Source organism: Salmo salar, unplaced genomic scaffold (assembly GCF_905237065.1).
Source record: "Salmo salar unplaced genomic scaffold, Ssal_v3.1, whole genome shotgun sequence".
Taxonomy (NCBI): domain Eukaryota; kingdom Metazoa; phylum Chordata; class Actinopteri; order Salmoniformes; family Salmonidae; genus Salmo; species Salmo salar.
In genome coordinates, this window is record NW_025550776.1 from 15,001 (window position 1) to 24,651 (window position 9,651).

Sequence of the window (9,651 nt, forward strand, 5' to 3'; positions counted from 1 at the left end):
AGTCTGACCTTTAACCCCTGACCTCCCCTGCTACCTGTGTGTCTGTCTCCTTCACAGTCTGACCTTTAACCTCTGACCTCCCGGCTACCTGTGTGTCTGTCTCCTTCAGAAGAGTCTGACCTCTGACCTCCCGGCTACCTGTGTGTCTGTCTCCTTCAAAGTCTGACCTATGACCTCCCCTCTACCTGTGTGTCTGTCTCCTTCAGAGTCTGACCTATGACCTCTCGGCTACCTGTGTGTCTGTCTCCTTCACAGTCTGACCTTTAACCCCTGACCTCCCTGCTACCTGTGTGTCTGTCTCCTTCAGAAGAGTGTGACCTATGACCTCCCTTCTACCTGTGTGTCTGTCTCCTTCACAGTCTGACCTTTAACCCCTGACCTCCCTCCTACCTGTGTGTCTGTCTCCTTCACAGTCTGACCTTTAACCCCTGACCTCCCGGCTACCTGTGTGTCTGTCTCCTTCAGAGTCTGACCTCTCCTCTACCTGACCTACTCAACATACAGACCTGATACCCAGCTAACATTCCAGGACAAAGTCATTCATTTTCCTCAAAATATATTTTAGTTTTTTTTAGTTATTAGACAATAAACATTTTCCAAAAAAATAAAAGTATATTTCATTTTTGTTAAATCAGTTGAATGTTTTGTTTTGTCTGATGTTTACGTGGACAGTTGTGACAGATATTTACTCGTCTATTAAAACAGTATTAGAGGTAAATATTTTTCCTCTGATGATGTCACCGGCTGCTGTGTGGAGGCTTCATGATGTCACCATCTCCTCTGTGATACTCTGATGATGTCACCGGCTGCTGTGTGGAGGCTTCATGATGTCACCATCTCCTCTGTGATACTCTGATGATGTCACCGGCTGCTGTGTGGAGGCTTCATGATGTCACCGTCTCCTCTGTGATACTCTGATGATGTCACCGGCTGCTGTGTGGAGGCTTCATGATGTCACCGTCTCCTCTGTGATACTCTGATGATGTCACCGGCTGCTGTGTGGATGCTTCATGATGTCACCGTCTCCTCTGTGATACTCTGATGATGTCACCGGCTGCTGTGTGGAGTGCCCCATGGTGGGGTCTTGGTATGGGCAGGCAGAAGCTACGGACAATGAACACAATTGCATTTTATCAATTGTAATGTGAATGCACAGAGAAACCGTGATGAGATCCTGAGGCCCGTTGTCGTGCCATTCATCCTCTGCCGTCACCTCATGTTTTTATTTTTTATTTAACCTTTATTTAACCTTTATTTAACCTTTATTTAACCTTTATTTAACGAGGCAAGTCAGTTAAGAACAAATTCTTATTTACAATAACGGCCTTCCCCGGCCAAACCCGGACAATGCTGGGCCAACGCTGGGCCAACGCTGGGCCAAACCCGGGCCAACGCTGGGACAACGCTGGGCCAAACCCGGACAACGCTGGGCCAACGCTGGGCCAACGCTGGGCCAAACCCGGACCACGCTGGGCCAACGCTGGGCCAACGCTGGGCCAAACCCGGACAACGCTGGGCCAAACCCGGGCCAACGCTGGGACAACGCTGGGCCAAACCCGGACCACGCTGGGCCAACGCTGGGCCAACGCTGGGCCAAACCCGGCCAACGCTGGGCCAAACCCGGACAACGCTGGGCCAAACCCGGGCCAACGCTGGGACAACGCTGGGCCAACGCTGGGACAAACCCGGACAACGCTGGGCCAAACCCGGGCCAACGCTGGGACAACGCTGGGCCAAACCCGGACAACGCTGGGCCAACGCTGGGACAAAGCTGGGCCAACGCTGGCCCAACGCTGGGCCAAACCCGGACAACGCTGGGCCAACGCTGGGCCAACGCTGGGCCAAACCCGGACAACGCTGGGCCAACGCTGGGCCAACGCTGGGCCAAACCCGGACAACGCTGGGACAATGCTGGGCCAAACCCAGACAACGCTGGGCCAACGCTGGGACAAACCCGGACAACGCTGGGCCAACGCTGGGACAAACCCGGACAACGCTGGGCCAACGCTGGGACAAACCCGGACAATGCTGGGCCAACGCTGGGACAACGCTGGGACAAACCCGGACAATGCTGGGACAAACCCGGCCAACGCTGGGACAACGCTGGGCCAACGCTGGGACAAACCCGGACAACGCTGGGCCAAACCCGGGCCAACGCTGGGCCAATGCTGGGACAAACCCGGGCCAACGCTGGGACAACGCTGGGCCAACGCTGGGACAAACCCGGACAACGCTGGGCCGCCACAAACCAAAGTGCTGTGTAACGATCGTCAAAAGGAGTAGACCAAGGTGCAGCGTGGTACGTGTTGATCTTGAATTTATTATAAATCAGAACACTTCAACAAAATAATAAACAAATACAAACGACCGTCACGTCTTGCAGGCTACAACGAGCAGTACAAAAATAAGATCCCACAACTCAAGGAGTGAAAAGGGTTGCCTAAGTATGGTTCCCAATCAGAGACAACGATAAACAGCTGCCTCTGATTGGAAACCATACCTGGCCAAATCATAGAAATAGAAATCATAGAATGCCCACCCCACACCCTGACCTAACAACCTATAGAAACAAACCCTCTCTCTCAGGTCAGGGCGTGACATACACTAACATACCTACCTCATCCCCATATTTATTCATTGTTTTTCTGCTCTTTTGCACACCAGTACAATCTACTTGCACATCCTCATCTGCACATCTATCACTCCAGTGTTAATTGGTAAATTGTAATTACTTGTAATTAGCACTATGGCCAATTTATTGCCTTACCTCCTTACCTCATTTGCACACACTGTGTACAGATTTTCTACTGTATTATTGACTGTATGTTTGTTTTACTCCATGTGTAACTCTGTGTTGTTGTTTGTGTCGCACTGCTTTGCTTTATCTTGGCCAGGTCGCAGTTGTAAATGAGAACTTGTTCTCAACTAGCCTACCTGGTTAAATAAAGGTGAAATAAAATGTAATCAAAATAACACATATGGAATCATGTAGTAACCAAAAAAAAATTCAATCGAAATATATTTCATATTTGAGATTCTTCAAATAGCCACCCCTTTGCCTTGATGACAGCTTTGCACACTCTTGGCATTCTGTCAACCAGCTTCAGGAGGTTGTCACCTGGAATGCATTTCAATTAACAGGTGTGCCTTGTTAAAAGTTAACTTGTGGAATTTCTTTCCTTCTTAATGCGTTTGAGCCAATCAGTTGTGTTGTGACAAGGTAGGGGTGGTATACAGAAGATAGCCCTATTTGATAAAAGTCCATATTATGGCAAGAACAGCTCAAATAAGCAAAGAGAAACGACAGTCCATCATCACTTTAAGACATGAAGGTCAGCCAATAAGGAACATTTCAAGTTTCTTCAAGTGCAGTCGCAAAAACCATCAAGCACTATGATGAAACTGGCTCTCATGAGGACTGCCACAGGAATGGAAGACCCAGAGATACCTCTGCTGCAGAGGATATGTTCATTAGAGTTACCAGCCTCAGAAATTGAAGCCCAAATAAATGCTTCACAGAGTTCAAGTAACAGACACATCTCAACATCAACTGTTCAGAGGAGACTGCGTGAATCAGGCCTTCATGGTCGAAGTGCTGCAAAGAAACCACTACTAAAGAACACCAATAATAAGAAGAGACTTGCTTGGGCCAAGAAACACGAGCAATGGACATTTGACCGGTGGAAATCTGTCCTTTGTTCTGATGAGTCCAAATTGGAGATTTTTGGTTCCAACCACCATGTCTTTGTGAGATGCGGTGTGGGTGAACGGATGATCTCTGCATGTGTGGTTCCCACCGTGAAGCATGGAGGAGGAGGTGTTATGGTGTGGGGGTGCTTTGCTGGTGACACTGTCTGTGATTTATTTAGAATTCAAGGCACACTTAACCAGCATGGCTACCACAGCATTCTGCAGCGATACGCCATCCCATCTGGTTTGGGCTTAGTGGGACTCTCATTTGTTTTTCAACAGGACAATGACCCAACACACCTCCAGGCTGGCATCAGATGACCTGGCCTCCACAATCACCCGACCTCAACCCAATTGAGATGGTTTTTGATGAGTCGGACCGCAGAGGGAAGGAAAAGCAGCCAACCAGTGCTCAGCATATGTGGGAACTCCTTCAAGACTGTTGGAAAAGCATTTCAGGTGAAGCTGGTTGAGAGAATGCCAAGAGTGTGCAAATCTGTCATCAAGGCAAAAGGGTGGCTACTTTGAAGAACCTCAAATATAAAATATATTTTGATTTGTTTAACACTTATTTGGTTACTACATGATTCCATATGTGTTATTTCATAGTGTTGATGTCTTCACTATTATTCTTCAATGTAGAAAATTGTCAAAATGAAGATAAACCCTTGAATGAAACATGCCATGCTAGTGGGAAATGCAGGTTTTAACTAATTAAACAAACAAACATTCACCCTCCAGCTGTACCCCTTCAAACATTCAACCTCCAGCTGTACCCCTTCAAACATTCAACCTCCGGCTGTACCCCTTCAAACATTCACCCTCCAGCTGTACCCCTTCAAACATTCAACCTCCAGCTGTACCCCTTCAAACATTCACCCTCCAGCTGTACCCCTTCAAACATTCAACCTCCAGCTGTACCCCTTCAAACATTCACCCTCCAGCTGTACCCCTTCAAACATTCACCCTCCAGCTGTACCCCTTCAAACATTCACCCTCCAGCTGTACCCCTTCAAACATTCAACCTCCAGCTGTACCCCTTCAAACATTCACCCTCCAGCTGTACCCCTTCAAACATTCAACCTCCAGCTGTACCCCTTCAAACATTCAACCTCCAGCTGTACCCCTTCAAACATTCACCCTCCAGCTGTACCCCTTCAAACATTCACCCTCCAGCTGTACCCCTTCAAACATTCACCCTCCAGCTGTACCCCTTCAAACATTCACCCTCCAGCTGTACCCCTTCAAACATTCACCCTCCAGCTGTACCCCTTCAAACATTCACCCTCCAGCTGTACCCCTTCAAACATTCAACCTCCAGCTGTACCCCTTCAAACATTCACCCTCCAGCTGTACCCCTTCAAACATTCACCCTCCAGCTGTACCCCCTCTAGCACCAGGATCAGGGCACTCTCAAATGTTGTTGTTGCCGTCATTGTAAGTCTGCCACACACACACTATACGATACATTTATTAAACATAAGAATGAGTGTGAGGTTTTGTCACAATCCGGCTCGTGGGAAGTGACAAAGAGTTCTTATAGGACCAGGGCACAAATAATAATATAATAATGATCAATTATTTTGCTCTTTATTTAACCATCTTACATGTAAAACCTTATTTGTTCATCGGAATTGTGAATAACGAAAACAATCCAATGTTATTTGTTTCCTGGACTTTACTGCAAATGACACTCAAGTCTTGAGAAAAAAACAATCCACTAATATTGCAGTTACCATGACAGCCTTTATAATAGAACGCTTGTTACCATGACAGCCTTTATAATAGAACGCTTGTTACCATGACAGCCTTTATAATAGAATGCTTGTTACCATGACAGCCTTAATAATAGAATGCTTGTTACCATGACAGCTTTATAATAGAACGCTTGTTACCATGACAGCATTTATAATAGAACGCTTGTTACCATGACAGCATTTATAATAGAACGCTTGTTACCATGACAGCCTTTATAATAGAACGCTTGTTACCATGACAGCATTTATAATAGAACGCTTGTTACCACGACAGCCTTTATAATAGAACGCTTGTTACCATGACAGCCTTTATAATAGAATGCTTGTTACCATGACAGCTTTTATAATAGAACGCTTGTTACCATGACAGCCTTTATAATAGAACGCTTGTTACCACGACAGCCTTTATAATAGAACGCTTGTTACCACGACAGCCTTTATAATAGAACGCTTGTTACCACGACAGCCTTTATAATAGAACGCTTGTTACCATGACAGCCTTTATAATAGAACGCTTGTTACCATGACAGCCTTTATAATAGAATGCTTGTTACCATGACAGCCTTTATAATAGAACGCTTGTTACCACGACAGCCTTTATAATAGAACGCTTGTTACCACGACAGCCTTTATAATAGAACGCTTGTTACCATGACAGCCTTTATAATAGAACGCTTGTTACCATGACAGCCTTTATAATAGAACGCTTGTTACCATGACAGCCTTTATAATAGAACGCTTGTTACCATGACAGCCTTTATAATAGAAGGCTACTCTTCCTGGGGTTTATTATGGATCCCCATTAGTTCCTGTTGCCAAGGCAGCAGCTACTCTTCCTGGGGTTTATTATGGATCCCCATTAGTTCCTGTTGCCAAGGCAGCAGCTACTCTTCCTGTGGTTTATTATGGATCCCCATTAGTTCCTGCCAAGGCAGCAGCTACTCTTCCTGGGGTTTATTATGGATCCCCATTAGTTCCTGTCAAGGCAGCAGCTACTCTTCCTGGGGTTTATTATGGATCCCCATTAGTTCCTGCCAAGGCAGCAGCTACTCTCCCTGGGGTTTATTATGGATCCCCATTAGTTCCTGTCAAGGCAGCAGCTACTCTTCCTGGGGTTTATTATGGATCCCCATTAGTTCCTGCCAAGGCAGCAGCTACTCTTCCTGGGGTTTATTATGGATCCCCATTAGTTCCTGTCAAGGCAGCAGCTACTCTTCCTGGGGTTTATTATGGATCCCCATTAGTTCCTGCCAAGGCAGCAGCTACTCTTCCTGGGGTTTATTATGGATCCCCATTAGTTCCTGCCAAGGCAGCAGCTACTCTTCCTGGGGTTTATTATGGATCCCCATTAGTTCCTGCCAAGGCAGCAGCTACTCTTCCTGGGGTTTATTATGGATCCCCATTAGTTCCTGCCAAGGCAGCAGCTACTCTTCCTGGGGTTTATTATGGATCCCCATTAGTTCCTGCCAAGGCAGCAGCTTCTCTTCCTGGGGTTTATTATGGATCCCCATTAGTTCCTATCAAGGCAGCAGCTACTCTTCCTGGGGTTTATTATGGATCCCCATTAGTTCCTGCCAAGGCAGCAGCTACTCTTCCTGGGGTTTATTATGGATCCCCATTAGTTCCTGCCAAGGCAGCAGCTTCTCTTCCTGGGGTTTATTATGGATCCCCATTAGTTCCTATCAAGGCAGCAGCTACTCTTCCTGGGGTTTATTATGGATCCCCATTAGTTCCTGCAAGGCAGCAGCTACTCTTCCTGGGGTTTATTATGGATCCCCATTAGTTCCTGCCAAGGCAGCAGCTACTCTTCCTGGGGTTTATTATGGATCCCCATTAGTTCCTGTTGCCAAGGCAGCAGCTACTCTTCCTGGGGTTTATTATGGATCCCCATTAGTTCCTGCCAAGGCAGCAGTTACTCTTCCTGGGGTTTATTATGGATCCCCATCAGTTCCTGCCAAGGCAGCAGCTACTCTTCCTGGGGTTTATTATGGATCCCCATTAGTTCCTGCCAAGGCAGCAGCTACTCTTCCTGGGGTTTATTATGGATCCCCATTAGTTCCTGCCAAGGCAGCAGCTACTCTTCCTGGGGTTTATTATGGATCCCCATTAGTTCCTGCAAAGGCAGCAGCTACTCTTCCTGGGGTTTATTATGGATCCCCATTAGTTCCTGTCAAGGCAGCAGCTACTCTTCCTGGGGTTTATTATGGATCCCCATTAGTTCCTGCCAAGGCAGCAGCTACTCTTCCTGGGGTTTATTATGGATCCCCATTAGTTCCTGCCAAGGCAGCAGCTACTCTTCCTGGGGTTTATTATGGATCCCCATTAGTTCCTGCCAAGGCAGCAGCTACTCTTCCTGGGGTTTATTATGGATCCCCATTAGTTCCTGCCAAGGCAGAAGCTACTCTTCCTGGGGTTTATTATGGATCCCCTTTAGTTCCTGCCAAGGCAGCAGCTACTCTTCCTGGGGTTTATTATGGATCCCCATTAGTTCCTGTCAAGGCAGCAGCTACTCTTCCTGGGGTTTATTATGGATCCCCATTAGTTCCTGCCAAGGCAGCAGCTACTCTTCCTGGGGTTTATTATGGATGCCCATTAGTTCCTACCAAGGCAGCAGCTACTCTTCCTGGGGTTTATTAAGGATCCCCATTAGTTCCTGTTGCCAAGGCAGCAGCTACTCTTCCTGGGGTTTATTATGGATCCCCATTAGTTCCTGCCAAGGCAGCAGCTACTCTTCCTGGGGTTTATTATGGATCCCCATTAGTTCCTGTTGCCAAGGCAGCAGCTACTCTTCCTGGTGTTTATTATTGATCCCCATTAGTTCCTGCCAAGGCAGCAGCTACTCTTCCTGGGGTTTATTATGGATCCCCATTAGTTCATGCCAAGGCAGCAGCTACTCTTCCTGGGGTTTATTATGGATCCCCATTAGTTCCTGCCGAGGCAGCAGCTACTCTTCCTGGGGTTTATTATGGATCCCCATTAGTTCCTGCCGAGGCAGCAGCTACTCTTCCTGGGGTTTATTAAGGATCCCCATTAGTTCCTGCCAAGGCAGCAGCTACTCTTCCTGGGGTTTATTATGGATCCCCATTAGTTCCTGCCAAGGCAGCAGCTACTCTTCCTGGGGTTTATTATGGATCCCCATTAGTTCATGCCAAGGCAGCAGCTACTCTTCCTGGGGTTTATTATGGATCCCCATTAGTTCCTGCCAAGGCAGCAGCTACTCTTCCTGGGGTTTATTATGGATCCCCATTAGTTCCTGCCGAGGCAGCAGCTACTCTTCCTGGGGTTTATTAAGGATCCCCATTAGTTCCTGCCAAGGCAGCAGCTACTCTTCCTGGGGTTTATTATGGATCCCCATTATTTCCTGCCAAGGCAGCAGCTACTCTTCCTGGGGTTTATTATGGATCCCCATTAGTTCCTGTCAAGGCAGCAGTTACTCTTCCTGGGGTCCAGCAAAATTAAGGCAGTTATACAATTTTAAAAACATTACAATACATTTATTACAGAATTCACAATACATTAAGTTTGTTACCTCAGGCCTCTACCATCACATATCTACAGTACTAAATCTGTGTGTGTGTGTGTGTGTGTGTGTGTGTGTGTGTGTGTGTGTCTCTTCACAGTCCCCGCTGTTCCATAAGGTAATACATTTATCTGTTTTTTTAAATCTGATTCTGCTGCTGCATCAGTTACCTGATGTGGAATAGAGTTCCATGTAGTCATGGCTCTATGTTGTACTGTGCTCCTCCCATAGTCTGTTCTGGACTTGGGGACTGTGAAGAGACCTCTGGTGGCATGTCTTGTGGGGTATGTATGGGTGTCTTAGCTGTGTGCTGGTAGTTTAAACAGACCTCTGGTGGCATGTCTTGTGGGGTATGTATGGGTGTCTGAGCTGTGTGCTGGTAGTTTAAACAGACCTCTGGTGGCATGTCTTGTGGGGTATGTATGGGTGTCTTAGCTGTGTGCCAGTAGTTTAAACAGACCTCTGGTGGCATGTCTTGTGGGGTATGGATGGGTGTCTGAGCTGTGTGCCAGTAGTTTAAACAGACCTCTGGTGGCATGTCTTGTGGGGTATGGATGGGTGTCTGAGCTGTGTGCCAGTCAGTTTAAACAGACCTCTGGTGGCATGTCTTGTGGGGTATGGATGGGTGTCTGAGCTGTGTGCTAGTAGTTTAAACAGACCTCTGGTGGCATGTCTTGTGGGGTA

At 47.1% G+C, this 9,651-nt stretch overlaps 1 non-coding gene across 1 annotated transcript in view; it reads left to right on the forward strand.

The window, feature by feature from the left end:
- The window catches only part of LOC106584864 (uncharacterized), a 1,969-nt gene extending 1,370 nt beyond the window's left edge, over positions 1-599 (forward strand). Inside the window, exon 3 of the transcript XR_006768105.1 lies at positions 1-599. This exon is cut by the window's left edge and continues 199 nt beyond it. This is a non-coding gene — a transcript (uncharacterized protein).
- The last annotated feature ends 9,052 nt before the right edge of the window (positions 600-9,651 follow it).